We start from the raw sequence: 15923 nt of genomic DNA, 5'->3' as shown, positions 1-15923 counted from the left end.
ACTTGGAAATATATCACCGTTCCTTCCCTGTTGCTGGGTCAAAGTCCTGGAACTCCCTTCATAACGGCACTGTGGGTGTACCTACATCACATAGGCTGCAGTAGTTCAAGAAGGTGGCTCACCACCCCCTTCAAGAGCTGTCCTAGCCAGCGATGCCCACATCCCATAAATGAATAACAAAGTCCAGCCCAGGTATGAATCACAGAATTGTTATAAAGAAATGCTTCCTGATATCAGTTTTCTGTTGTTCTGGCCAAAAATAGTTTATTCGACAGTCACCCATAGAACCATACAGCACGGAAGGAGGCCATTTGGCCCCTTGTGCCTGTGCTTTTTGAAAGAACTATCTAATTGGCCTCACTCCTTTTCCACATAGCCTTGTGGAAGTTTATAATCAATTCCCTTTGGAAAATTAGTGAATGTGCTGCTTTCACCCTTTCAGGCAGTGTAGTCCAGATCATAAGTCACTGTGTTAAAGGATTCTCCTGCTCTCGCCCCAGTTCTTTTGCCAACGATCTCAAATCTGTCCCCTCTGGTTACCAATGCTTCCTGTCAGTAGAAAGTTTCCTCTTTATTACTCTATTAAAACACTTCATAATTTTGAACACCTCTATTCAATCGTGACTTAATATGCTCTAAAAGAGCCCCAGCTTCTCCAGTCTCCCCAAGTAACTGAAGCCCTTCATCCCAAGTAACATTTTAATAAATCACACCTGCACCCTCTCCATTTGAATATCCTTCTTAAAATGTGGTGATCAGCTAATCTAGTCTCTTCTGCAAGTTTTAAACTTTTGCAGATATGTTAATTTGATATAGTGGTAGAGGGATGGATGGTGAAGGAACAGCAACCATTTGTGAAGGTACAAGTCTGTGGTTTTGCAGTAAATGGGGCATATTTCATATATCTTTTTGTTCATCCTTCAAGCTGAAGGTGACCATGTTCATCATCTGGTGTTAGGTAAGGTTCCAGTGGGTGTGTAGGTGACTGCTAAGACTGACCTGCACCCAGAAGATTTTACTGCAAATAGGACAGGACACCGCAGGTAACTGAGGTTTGAATGATTTGCTGGCTTGGGATTTCCTCTCTGCCTCTGATATACATTCGCTTTTGAAAGTGGCCACACCATTATTTTATTTGGCTGTGCCAGGTGCAGTGATCCTGCGCGAGCTTCTTCCAGAGCGCGAGGGTGATATGTGAACATATGAAATAGGAGCAGAAGCAGACCATTTGGCCCCTGGAGCCTCCTCTGCCATTCAGTGAGATCTTGGCCGATCTGACTTCCACATTCCCATCTACCCCCGCTAACCTTTGATTCCCTCTCCCAACAAGATTCTTATCTACCACTGCCTCAAAAATATTCAGTGACCCTGGCTTCTGAGGCAGAGTTCCAAAGTCGCACAACCCTCATCTCTGTCCTATATGGGCAGCCCCTAATTTTAAAACACTGCTTCCTAGTTCTGGACTCACCCATAAGAGGAAACATCCTTTCCATGCCCACTTTGTCAAGACCATTCAGGACCTGATATAATTCAATCAATTCACTCTTCTAAACTTCAGTGGAAGCAAGCCCAGTTTGTCCCGTCTAGCCTCAAGACAACCCGTTCATTCCAGGTATCAGTCTAGTAAATCTCTGAACCGCCTCCAATGCATTTACATTCATCCTTAAATAAGGAGATCAAAACTGCACACCCAGTATTCCAGTTGCGGTCTCATCAATGCCCTGTATAACTGAAGCATAGCATCCTTACCTTTATGTTCAATTCCTCACTTAATAAAGGATAGCATTCCATTAGCCTTCTCAATTACATGCTGTACCTGCATACTAACTTTTTGTGGCTCACCCACGAGAACACCTAGATCCCTCTGCACCTCAAAATTCTGCAGTCGTTATCCATTTAATATTCTGCTTTTTTATTCTTCCTGCCAAAGTTAATAACTTCAAGTTTGCCCACATTGTACTCCATCTGCCAGATTTTTCACCCACTAGTCAACTTATCTATAATCCATTTGCAAACTCCTTCTGTCTTCTTCACAACATACTTTCCTACCTGTCTTTGTGGCCTCTGCAAATTTAGCTACCATACCTTCACTCCCCTCATCTGATTGATGTAAATTGTAAAAAGTTGAGGCCCCAGCACGGACCTGTGGGACTCCACTCATCACACCCTAAGACCCATTTATGCTTTGTGTTTTCTGCCAGCCAGCCAATCTTCTATCCATGCTAATATGTTACCCACTACACCATGAGCTTTTATTTTCCGCAATAACCTTTGATGTGGCACCTTATCAAATGCTTTCTGAAAATTCAAGTACAGTACATCCACAGGCTCTCCTCTATCCACCATACATGTTACTCCTTCAAAAAACTCCAATAAATTAGTTAAACACGATTTCCTTTCACAAAACCATGCTGACTCTCCCCAATTGCCTTGACCTCTTCTAAGTGCCGAGCTATAACCTCCTTAATGATCAATTCTAATAACTTCCCCATGACAGATGTCAAGCTAACTGGCCTATATTTTCTGTCTCCCTCCCTTCTTGAATTGAGGGGTTACATTTGCTACTTTCCAGTCTGATGGAACCTTTCCAGGATCGAGGGAATTTTGGAAAATTAACACCAACACACCTACTACCTCATTAGCCTCCGCTTCTAAGACCCTAGGATGAAGTCCATTGGAACCCAGAGACTTGTCAGCCCGCAGCTTCATCAGTTTGCTCAGTACCGCTTTCCTATTGATTGTAATTTCACCAAGTTCCTCTGTCCCCTCCATCACCCAATTTATGGCTATTACTGGAATGTATTTATTCAAAATACAAAAATTTGTTCATTTCACCTGGCATTTCCTTATTATCTACAATTAACTCCCCATTCTCACTCTCTAGAGGACCAACACTCCCTTTACCTATTCTTTTCTTGTTTAAATACCTGTAGAAACTATTGCTATCCATTTTTACATTTCTAGCTAGCTTCCTCTCATACTCCAACTTCTTCGTCCTGATTAACTTTTTAGTCATTCTCTGCCATTCGTTATATTCTGACGAAACATCTGACCTGCCACTTATCTTTACACAGTTATATGCTTTTTCTTTAAGTCTAATGCTTTCCCTAACTTAGTAGGAATATACTTATTCTGAGTATTCTGAAATATCCCCTTAAATGTCTGCCACTGCTTCTCTATTGATCTATCCCCTAGCCTAGTATCCCAGTTCACTTCAGCTAGCTCAGCTTTCATGCACACATCGTTGCCTTTATTTAAGTTTAAAATACCAGTCTTAGACCTACTCTTCTCCCTTTCAAACTAGATGTAAAATTCAATCATATTGTAGTCGCTGCTACCTAGGGGTTCCTTAAGGTACTCTGAGGTCATTAATTAATCCTGCCAAAGTACACAATATCAAATCTAATATAACCCGCTCTCTGGTTGATTCCAGAATGTGCTGCTCTAAGAAACTCTCTCGAAAGCATTCTATGAACTCTTCATCCAGGCTACTACAGCCAATCTGGTTTTTCCAGTTTATATGTATATTAGAATTGCTCATGATTATTGCCATCTCTTTATCACAAGCACCCAATATTTCTTTGTATATACTATTGTATATTGTCCTACATTGTGGTTACTGTTAGGGGGCTTGTAGACCACTCCCACTAGTGACTTCTTTCCCCTACTATTGCTCATCCCCACCCAAACCAATTCTACATCCTGATATCCTGAACCAAAATCATCTCTATTGAACCAGTGCCATCCTTGACCAACAGTGCTACCCCTCCACCTTTACCTAGCTTCCTATTCTTCTTGAATGTCATATACCCCTCAATATTCAGGGCCCAACCCTTGTCACCTTGCAGCCAGGTCTCCATAATGGCTACTTCAATGTGCACTATCAATTCATTTACTTTGTTATGAATGCTACACACGTTCAGATAAAGAGCCTTTAGTTTAGTCTTTTTGTTACCTTTTAACATCTAGTCTTGATTGTTGGTGCGTTTTTAGGTTTTTTTCTCAGTCCCTTCCTGCCATTCTCCAACCTTCATTTTCCATATTACTATTTTCCTCACTTACTTTGGGTGGAATTTTCCATGCCCGCTAGCAGCAGGCATGATAGGTGGCATAAGCAGAAATATGGCACAATTGGTTTCACAACGGCGGGAAGGCCGCTTTTCCCACCATCGGTCGTCAGGAACTTCATTGTAATACACCAGCATATCATTATCAGACCATCTCGCCCGGCTCTTGCACCCCCGCTGGATCATCTGTCCATGACGGGGGGAAAGCACGCCAACGTGTTTCACAACAGCACAGAGACGATGTACACTTGGCGGCCTGCACTTTGGATGAACTGGAGGTGGGTACACAACAACATTCCGCAGAGCTCGACAGGGTCGCCTGTTGCTTTGCAGGCTTCGGGGCACTGGGGAATAGGGGTTAAGTGCTGCCCTGTCCAACTGGTGGGGGCAGGAATCAAGGGGCAAGTGCAGCCCTACCTCTGAGGCAACTGATGGCAGGTGTGGGTGAGCACTGTGAAGGGACCTCAGGGAGGGTGCCCCCAGATTCCTCTTCAGAGGTTTCTTTGAAACTTGATTGGAGGCCCTGGGTTATGGACTCCGTCGGCTGTTTCCCAGATGTGCCTGTGGAAGCAAGGAGAGATAATTAGTGAATGGCAGTAGCCTGTGAAACAGGACACATCACTCACAGCATGGTTGTCTGATGGATGTTGCACTACTGGATCCTCACTTGGTAGAGCAAGTCCGACCTCAACACTGTCAGCACAGGACCGATCCAGATCCTCGCCAGCCAACTGGATGGCTCTGTTTTCAAAGTCTGAGAGGACCTTGATTTCAGGCATTCCACTACCAGTCTGTGAGCTCTCCCCTTTGTCGTGTGCCAGCTTGTCCTGCATGGATAGAGATGGGGAGAGATTATCAGGACGCCTGCCAGGCCAAATGACAAGTATGTCTGGCCTGTGTGGGTGTTGAGTGGTCCCATGGATGGGACGAGGATAATGACGATGAGTGAGAGAGAGTGAATGGTGATGCCCTTGAACCGGCAGTGAATATGGGCCCTGTGGTTGTGTGTTGGGTTTGAGAGTGTGTGAGTTGAGTGATGAAATGAGTGACTTACCCTGGCAGAACAGAGGAGAGCATTCATCCTCTAGTGGCACTGGATGGCTGCCCTCTTTTGCAGGGCGTTGGCACCCCCCACTTGAATGGTTCCTGTACCACGGTGCCATGGTCAGTTTGTTCACCCATCCTGCAGCCCCCGCTCTCATCCAAACAAGCTGAGAAAATCTCAAAGCTGTTGGACAATTGCAGAGGCTCACACACATCTGCACACCTGCCCTCTGGGTCCCCTTATCTGCCTCACTCACAGTCACACCCTCCTGTCCCTGACCACTGACCAAATCAGAAGACCCTATCCTAAGTGGTGTGGCTGCCTCCTGGTATAAAGCATCCAGATAACTTTCCCCCCTCCCTGATGTGACACAGAGTCCACAGCTCAGCCTCCAGCTCAATGACTCTGAGCCGAAGTTCCTTAAGCCACAGACACTTACTGCCGATGTGTTTACCCTGGATCACAATGTTATCCAAGAGCTCCCACATGCTGCAGCCTTGACACATCACCTGTCCTGCCATCCTTAATGTGTTTTAAATAATTACATTAAGTTACTTATGTTCTTGTTTATGTTGTTCTTTTTTAAAAATACTTTATTAACTTTACCATCAATTTGTGCACTATTTTAAACCTTAGGGATAGAATAGAACTTAGCCACTTGCCAGATACTCACCAAACAGCTAGCTCCTGTCCCTGTAGTAAAGAACCAATTCCTACAGGGTGAGAAAGATAGAAAAAGGATGTCAACATCCCTAAGTGACGCCTTCAGTGTCCTTGTAGTTCTTCCTTTGACTGACATGAGTGTGCACCCCATACTCAAACTCTCCATGGAAGATTTGCATTGATAAGTGAGCACCAGGCCACCGTCCAAGGGCCCAAACACTCCTTTCAAGTGAAGCAGCATTTCACTTGCATTTCCCCTAACTTAGTCTACTGCATTCGTTGCTCCCAATGCGGTCTCCTCTACATTGGAGAGACCAAACACAAACTGGGCGACCGCTTTGCAGAACACCTGCGGTCTGTCCGCAAGAAAGACCCAAACCTCCCTGTCACTTTCCATTTTAACACTCCACCCTGTTCTCTTGCCCACATGTCTGTCCTTGGCTTGCTGCATTGTTCCAGTGAAGCCCAACGCAAACTGGAGGAACAGCACCTCATCTTCCGACTAGGCACTTTACAGCCTTCCGGGCTGAATATTGAATTCAACAACTTTAGATCTTAAACTCCCCCTCCCCCCATCCCCACCCCGTTTCTCCCCCCTCCCTTTTTTTTCAATAATTTATATAGATTCTTCTTTTCCCACCTATTTCCATTATTTTTAAATCTAAAACTAAAACTTTGTTAGTCTTTCCACCCCACCCCCACTAGAGCTGTACCTTGAGTATCCTGTCTTCCATTCTTAATTAGCACTTTTCTTAGACAATATCACCACCTTCAACACCTCTTTGATCCTTTTGTCTGTGACATCTTTTGATTATCTGCTCCTATCACTGCTTGCTTATCTCCACAATCACCATACCCTCAACTTCTCTCTCCCCCCGCCCCCCCCCACCCCCTCACCTTAGACCAGCTTATATTTCACCTTTCTCCTAACTATACTCAGTTCTGCCGAAGGGTCATGAAGACTCGAAACGTTAACTGATTTCTTCTCCACCGATGCTGCCAGACCTGCTGAGTTTTTCCAGGTAATTCTGTTTTTGTTTTGGATTTCCAGCATCCGCAGTAGCTTTTAGCTTTTTGTTTTTATTTCTGGCTACATGACCAGTCCAACTCCGTTGTGAGTATCTCAATATGGTGCAGAACTTAGCATGCCAGTTCGGGTGAGCACCTCAGTGTCTGGTATTTTGTCCTGTCATGCGTATATAAAAAAGAAAGACTTGCATTTATACCATGCCTTTCAGTACCTCCGGATGTCCCAAATCTCTTTATAGCCAATTAGATATTTTTCTTTTAAATCACCGGGCTATAAAACTGTTACATTCAGAAAACCTTTTGCGTGTGTACTTAACAATGCTCCCCTTTAGCAAAATGCACCCTTAGCGTGAAAGTGTTTGCATCTGTCAGTCACTAAAGTTTCCCAATTGTACTCAATGTAGCAATTTCCTGAGTTCATTCAAGTAACACTCAGTATTCAGCAGAGAAGTGACTTGCGAGTTAACAGGTAATCTTCTACATCAGACTGGCCCATTCATGTAGCACCTACTCATAACAGTACTGGGAAGTTTGTGTTGTGTCAAACTGTGGTGTGCTTGCAAAACCATGTCTTTACAATTCAGTCTGTGTATTTTTGCTTCTCAGTGTTGGATGTTTTTTTTTCCATTTCCCTAGATCCAGTATTGCGTTTTTGCAGTTCTATTTTAACAGATTTTTTAAATGATTAATAAAGCAAAATACTGCAGATACTGGAAATTGGAAATAAAAACAGAAAATGCTGGACGTACACAGCAGTTCTGGCAGCATCTGTCAATGGAGAAAAAGAGTTTCACGCCAATGACCTTTATCAAAACGGACTAGGTTCTAAGGAGGGTAAATAGATGACAGTGACATTAGGATCAAATGATTAAATACTCATTTCGGAGATCGGGTTTGAGATTTTTCACTATTTTGGAATCCCGGTGATTTTCCGTGGAGCAGGACTAATGCCCACTACAAGGATATGCCCTGATATTCCTTCCCACAGGTGCGGGGAAGCTGAGTCTTTCATTCTCATCAGCTCTGGGAATATTGGGCTGGATTTTCCTGTGGGGTGGGAAAGCCCGGCCTGTGCATGTTTGCACCTCCCGAAATGCACACCTGACCCATGTGTGACTTTGCCAGGGATTCTTGTCTTTTTACACACGGGTCAGGTTCACAGTGTATTTTGCATACCGCGATGGAGTTTCTGAGGAGTGTGGCTGGTTAGATAGCTCGCTTCAGCTCTTTAACACAGCAGCCCAGCTTCCAACATCGTTTAAAAGCCCACCTGAATCTCACTCCTCAACCCCCACTCACCCCATGCCTCCAAGTACCCTCCATAGTCACTTAGTGAGTATCCGCTAGGTACAATCCTCAGGAGCCATGCAATAGCAATTGGAACTATTTTAAAATGATTGGGAGGAAAGTTAAACTCTAACAATCTAATAAAATCCTTAATTCAAACCCAATATCATTAGCACTGGAAGAAAACTACTCCAGTGTAAAAAAAAAATTGCAATCCTTTTAAGTGTCTATGTTTTAAATTCTTTCATGAGATGTGGGCATCAGTGGCTAAGCCAGCATTTATTGCCCATCCTTAATTGCCCCCTGAGAAGGTGGTGCCACCTTGAACCGCTGTAATCCACCTGATGTAGGTGCACCCACAGTGCTGTTGGGAATGGAGTTCCAGGGTTTTGACACAGTGACAATGAAGAAACAGTGACATATTTCCAAGTCAGGATGATGTGTGGCTTGAAGAGGAACTTGTAGGTGGTGGTGTTCCCATGCATCTGCTGCCCTTGTCCTTCTAGATGGTGTAGGTTAGTATGGAATTTTGAATTTGAAAAATGCCTAGAAGCAAGGCATAATTTTCAATAATATAGTCAATGTAATATTCCAATGGATGGGTGACGGTGGAAAGAAATGTCAAGCTGTTATAAAGGCTTAGGTCATGAAGTATTCTGATTGGAAGCTTGGAGAAGCATTTTCATCTGCTGAACTCTATAAAAGACAATAACAGAGATAAAGAGCTGTGTTATATTAACTAAGTTATCTAAAGGGTCTTCTGTTTAATAAGCAAAAACATCATGTATGAGGGATATGTAAGTTTACAGTACAAAATGTACAACAATGAAATAATGGTAAACAAATTGGGTCAATAATAGAATAATCGTGAAATAATCAGCTTAGCTAAGTCAAGGTTTCACCCTACTCAAGGGTAAATTATACAGCACAAGGCTAGACCCAAGAAGGGTTTAAGAAGAAGAGTCTTGTGACCCTCAACACACAATTGAAAGAGGAGATAGGCTTTGGTCAGCAAGAATGCAGCAGCAACAAGAACAGAGCAGGAGACAGCGCTCCAATCAACTGGAGAGTACAGAGCCAGTGTTTGTAAGAACAGATTGTGACTACTGCCTTGCTAAGTACTATTTTGTTATGCTACTTGTGCTTCTACTTAATAAACTTAATACGGCTTATATCAAATGCTTTGTACCTGGAGCGGTCAGTGATTGTCAGAACTAAAGGCACCAAACATTGACTTGAACCTATAGTGGTAGAGGTCATGGCTTTGCAAGGTGCTATTGAAGGAGCCTTGGTGAGTTGCTGCAGTGCATCTTGTAGATGGTACGCACTGCCGCCACTGCATTGATGATGGAGAGAGTGAATGAGGAACTACCCTGAGGAACTCCTTCAGCGATATCCTGGGACTGAGTTGATAGATGAGATGAAACGTTTTGGTTTGTAAACAAACAAGAAATCACATCAAAGGCATATTCTGTTATTACAGCTTCTTAAAAGTATCAATCATTCATGGATCAATTGGCAATCTGCTGAACTGGAGCCAATAAAGCTTTTGAAACCCAGACAAGCATTCACGATGGCTACAGCTGTCATAACAAAAGCTTCTAGTTACATTTTCTAAAACTGACAAAACAGAATAGTGTCCCATTTCCATTCCAAAGTAGAGTGTCTGGCAATCATTGGAGAGGGGCAGGCGCAGAGATCTTTTACAACTTTCAAAATCAGGGTTTTTTAAACAGATGGAGCTGTCTGTCAATTTGAATCACAGTACAAAACATGACAACAGATTTGACAGCACTTGCTTTTACATTTTAATGCATCAACACTTTCACAATGGTGGTCAATGTAAGAGTCAACTTACATTTGCAGGACAGATCCCTATGATGAATTACTGATTTAAAACGCATTTACATTACAATACAACACCCCATCATGACATTTGAAGCTTTCAAGAACATTTGCACTTATCTTTCACTATGTTCCCAACTCCTCAATAGGCTTCCCCCAGAAGTCATGAACTCTCCAAGAATATTTTTTTTTTAGGGCTTCCAAAACCCACATGAAAATTGTGTACAGACAAGAATGCTTCCACATCCATCGGAAAAGGCAAGTGGGGCCTTGGTTTAAAATCTCACCTGAAAGACAGCACCTCCAACAATGCAGCACTCACTCAGCACTGCACTGGATTGTTAGCATAGATTTTTGTGCTCAGGTCTGATGTGGGACTTAAACCCACAACCTTCTGACTCAGGGATGAGGGTACAACTGAGCCGTTGGAAAGGAAAGAATTTAAGTTTATGCACCACTTTTCACAAATTCATGATGTCCCAAAGCACTTCACATCCAGTTAAGTACTTTTGAAGCTTAATCACTGTTATAATGTAGGGATATGCAAAATTAACACTTAGCAAGGTCCCACAAACAGCAATTAAGTTATAATGCCTATTTTACTCTTAACCCCTTTGATGATTTAAACCCTGCAGTCTGACCGTCTTTAGTTTAATTAAACTAGTCACACGTACACACACACATGCACCCATGCACACAAGCATGCGCACGCACACACACACACACATATTTGTCTCTGCAGCCCATCTAAGCTATTTTCCTGTAGGAATCGTTCATCTTTTTCTGCTGCTCTGGCTGTCTTTCCCCTATTAGATCAGCCCTTGAAAACTTCACACCATCTGACCACTGGCTATTAATGGTACACTGTAGCTGCTGAAATGTGGGTTCAAGGATGGTGATCATAATTGTCTGCAGTTCCCTTCCCCTAAATTTGAGCACTGATTTGTCATGTGGAGGTTTCCTTCAGTACCCAGGTAAGGCTAATATTTTCTATGGATTTTATTATAAAACCCACAATAATGGTTAAAAGCGATGTAATGACTCTCTTTTATCCCCTTTTCTGTAGTTTTATCATATGATCATTAAGTAGTCTCAATGATACAGTCCAGAATTAGACATCATAATGTTGGAACTTAGCACAAAGCAAGGTAATAGTGCATCTGATAGAAATTGCCTGTAATTTTCCTGTCAGCTGTACATTATGTGAACATTCTTTACCAAAGGAAATTCATAACAAGACAACACTGGCTCTGGGACACATCTTGTATTAAATGCATGTGCAGTTTCTTGGCAACAAATGTTTTTGGTAGCTTTCCAATACTGTATTCACACAGCTTCCGCCATACCATTGAAAGGCAGTGCTCCTATAAGAGTAAATGGAATAGGAGCAGGAGTAGGCCATACGGCCTCTAAAGCCTGGTCCACCATTCAATAAGATAATGGCTGAACTTCCACGTTCACACCCCTTTCCTGCCCTATCCTCATAACCTTGATGCCTTTATCAGCTGATATCAGTTTTGAATACTGATCAACTGAACATTCTCATTCATCTGCGGTAGAAAATTCCAAAGGTTTATAACCCTTTGAGTTTTTAAAATTCTTTCATGGGGCATAAGCTGGCTAGGCCAACATTTTTATGGCTCATGCCTAATTGTCCTTGAGCCACCTTCTTGAACCGCTGCAGTTCATGTGGAGTAGGTGCAGCCACAGTGCTGTTTGAGAGGCAGTTCCAGGGTTTTGATCCAGCGACAGTTAAGGAATGGCAATATATTTCCAAGTCAGGATGGTGAGTGGCTTGGAGGGGAACTTCCAGGTGGTGGTGTTCCCATATGTTTGCTGCCCTTGTCCTTCTAGATGGCAGCAGTTGTGTGTTTGGAAGGTGCTGTCGAAGGAGCCTTGCTGAGTTGCTGCAATGCATCTTGTAGATGGTACACACTGCTGCCACTATGTGTCAGTGGTGGAGGGGGTGAATGTTGAAGGCGGTGGAAGGGGTGCCATTTAAGCAGACTGTTTTGTCCTAGATGGTGTTGAGCTTCTTGAGTGTTGATGGAGCTGCACTCATCCAGGCAAGTGGAGAGCATCCCATCACAAAGGAAGATATTTTGCTCCTTCTTTATCCTAAATGGCCACTTGAAATCTTTCAGTGTTGAGATCAATAGATTTTGTGAGGTGAAGCTTTCAACTGATATTAAACAACGGGCAGTTATAGGAGTTAAGATGCAGACCAGCCATGATCTAATTCAATGGCAGCCCAGGCTCAAGTGCGTGAATGGCCTCTTCTTGTGCCTATGGTTGTCACCTCCAAGATGTGGCACAAATTTCCAGTGGAGAGAATATCTGCTGCTTTTCTGCTACCGCTCACATGATTTATGTTGTTTTGACAGCAGCTGGCAGTGAGAAATTTCAGCATTAGTATTGATGGGAGGAACGTATCCAAAACTTCAATACGCATGTGTGGTCAGGATAAGCGAGCGCATAGCCTGGCAAACATTTGATGATATGTTCCTGAGTGCATGCAGCCCACAATTTTTCATAGATGGGAAGTCAAGCACAGTATTGTAAGAAATAGTATCTTTAAGAATATTATGTAATTACTAGGCATAGTATTATAATCACCCGACAGAAAGTTATTTCTTTCTTTCTTTCAGGGGAAAAAAGCCGAGTAACAGTTCATAGCAACCAGGGACTGAGGTAAACAAATAGACCAAATAGAGACCAATAGACATTCCTGAGCTGATAGGAGGGAGCCCTGTACCCTCTTATTTATACAAATGCCTGGCAGGAATTAACAAGTAGCACCCCCGTATGAGATAAACTGAAAGATGACTTTGAGGCAAAGTGATGGATAAAGGGTAGGTTTACCTTAGGTACCTATCCATCAGTAATTGGTCAGCTGGGATCGAACAAGTGATTGACATGGGGCAGGCCAGCAGCCCTTAGAAATAACGTATATAAACTTGCGCATGGAGGGGAAGCAGCAGCAACCCTTGTCAGACAGAAAAAGACCAGAGAATAACTTTCTATTTGGTTAAGAAACAGAAGGGCCTGCCAGCACCAGCCATCAGCTATAGAGACCGAAATATGCTTTGCATCACCTGTCTGTTCATCTTCCGGGACTGGTAAACTCTCTCACCTGTCACTGGCCATATATTTTGTCTATCTATTTAGTTTATGCATTATATTTAATTTGTTGTTTTTTAATAAACAACTTCAAAATCACTTATGAGCTTGACCCTCTTTTTTAGGTAATTTGTGACTCCCGAACTCAAATCTTAAGCATACTTGTAATTTTCTGACTATGTGCTCCTGGCAGGTGAGAGTATGTGCTGGTACTACACAATGGTAAAATCTATCCTATTAGGGAAACCCCATTTGTGTAACTATTCACTGAGATCCCCTGAGAGCTTTGTCGATAACTGCGTCAGTTGGCGTGCTGCCAAGTTGTACTGGCCTAGAAAATGCCATGTTCACTAGCTTGTACTGGGTTAGCTGATCTGAGCGAGGCTGGTAATGAGGTTCTATAATTGGTCTTGGCCTGGGTAGGGGTGAAAGTGAGGATCCCTGCTCCTGAGCTGAAAACACCCTGGGACAAATCAAAGGTTCAATCACTATCACGTCATCTATGTAAGCACTTATTCCCCGGCACAAACAATCCTTTTATCCAACTGTAGGTTTGCTTTACTGACTTTTTGCTCATATAGAACTAATTGAAATTATGCAATTTTCTGTTCATTTGCTAACTTAATACTCTTCACACAGGGAGAAGTCCAATCATTGGCAGTATGCTCAATGATATAAAATGTGAACTGATTTAACTGCTTCTAATCAACAAATGTGCTAACAGAATATTGTTAAAGTTCTTTCCTTGAGAGGGAACATTAATCCCATGTTATATCTGATCTTCTGGTGTGAGTAAACTGGAACCAGTAATGCTAAATGCATTAGCCAGGTTGAAACCAACCATACATAAATGTCAGTTAGTAGACACAGATCAGGTTCACAAACTCAAAAGAGCAAAGATTTGGAAAATCAGGAACAAAGAATTGGAACAAGAAACCATTGAGTCCTAGGGGAAGCAATGTGAGAGATATTGAGATATGCTTAAACAAATATTTGAGCCTATAGGAAGTGTGTTTAGCAATGCATCATGTATAGACAAGGCCTACATTTAAAGGCTTTGTATCCAAGGAGTTCGCTGTTATTAAGATAGACAGAATATCTGAGCAATAATACAAAGTGACATCTGGAGATGAATAAGTTATTTTCACTCAGGACTCCTTTGTGGAACTAAACCATGAACAGAGACGTTCCTTTTCTTCCTGTTCTGAACATCTCCCTTTTCCAAGGGTTATTTCCTTGTAGGCTGTGGTTGGAAGGTTGTCTCATATGGACCATGTGCAGGGGTTGAGATATAAGACCAGTTGTACATTTTCACAAAGGAGTTATCTGGAGATCTGCTTGTAGGAGACTTTATATCAAGAAAGTATCCTTTTTTGTTGATATTTTCTCTCCTAGTTGTCAAAAAAAATGTCTCCCTTTAGCTTTGCATAATTTGCTGCTGGGAGGCTTGTTCTCATCCTTCAGGTGAAACTTTAAACTCTGCTCAAGTGGATGTAAGAAAAAATCTCACCTATTTATTTGAATAAGAGCAATTAATTTTCCTGGTATCCTGACCAACATTCCTCCCTCAGCTAACACGGTCAAAAGCAGATTGACTGACCATTCCATGTTTGTTACTGCTTGACTTGCTGTGCGCAATATTGTTTGCTGTGATTTGTTACGGATGGGGAGAGTTGTGGGATAATTGCTCCCTTTCCTCACCTCTCGGCTGATCGCAGCAAGATGTATTTTTGAGAAAGAGTGCATGAGTGCATCCCCTTGGGTGCTGTGACTTTAAAGAACAGACATGGCACAGGTTTTCTTGTAAGTTTAAATCAAAAGAAAGGATAAACGTTTATTTCTCCCAGCACCCAAAATGTAATCGCAACCACACTCACTCCTCACACGCATGAGTTACAGATAAACAAGGGTGAGTTCTAAAAATGTAACATGCATTTAGGATTACTAACAGATTAAAAAGAAACAGGTAGCTTGTTTACAAAATCCTTAAGATGGTGGTTGAAACATTGCAGGCCTGAAGGATTCTCTCTCGGTTCAGTGGAGACAAAGAAGATGGGAAATTTCTGGCTGTTTCAGATTAAATTGTGTCTGAGCCACTGTTGTGAAGAAATATGATCTTGTAGGTAAAATGAATAAGCATCTCTTGATTTTTGAGGCAGGGTTCTCCCTTGTGCTGGGCAAGAGATGGCTTACCTCACTCTCCCTATTTTAGACTGACCTGGTGGGCCACCCTTGTGGCTTAATAAGGTATTGGCTCTCTCTCCAACCAATTTCAGTCATGTGATGACAGTATTGATGTATTCCATTGTCCACACAATGGGTTGAAGCTGATGTAACTGACATACAATGGGAGAATGTTTGATTTCCCATCAACATTCCAGCTATGATTATCCTCCTGAATGACTTTATTTGAAATCCCATCTTCATGAGACTTCATGTCATTTTAAATCTCTTCCATTGAAATAGTGAGGGGTAGCCAATCAGCACCTAGCAAGGCCATTTACATTTTAAGTAACTTCCCAGATATGTTCAGACATGTTCGTCTCTGTCTGTACAGAAACTTCAAAAGAAGTCGCCTTACTCTTTGGAGTCCATTTTGAGAAAGCACAGTGCCTATCGATGTTTCATGTTTCTTTTTAAAAGTGAAGTGTCCATCTCCCAATAAGCTTTACGGACATACGATGAGATTGTAACAGTTTGCCGACATAACAACGATACATTTTCAAAAGTCTTTGGTTGGATTTCAAGGACATCCTGTGAGGTGTGATAGGGCACTGCAAGTTCTTTCTCTTAACTCCAATGTTGCTCTCAACAGGCAGCAACGAGGCACGTGACCATAAACTAGGTTTCTCGAATCTGTCAGGAAG

Source organism: Cetorhinus maximus, chromosome 12 (genome assembly GCF_964194155.1).
Source record: "Cetorhinus maximus chromosome 12, sCetMax3.hap1.1, whole genome shotgun sequence".
NCBI classification, from domain to species: Eukaryota; Metazoa; Chordata; class Chondrichthyes; order Lamniformes; family Cetorhinidae; genus Cetorhinus; species Cetorhinus maximus.
Note: the sequence above shows the minus strand (reverse complement) of the source record.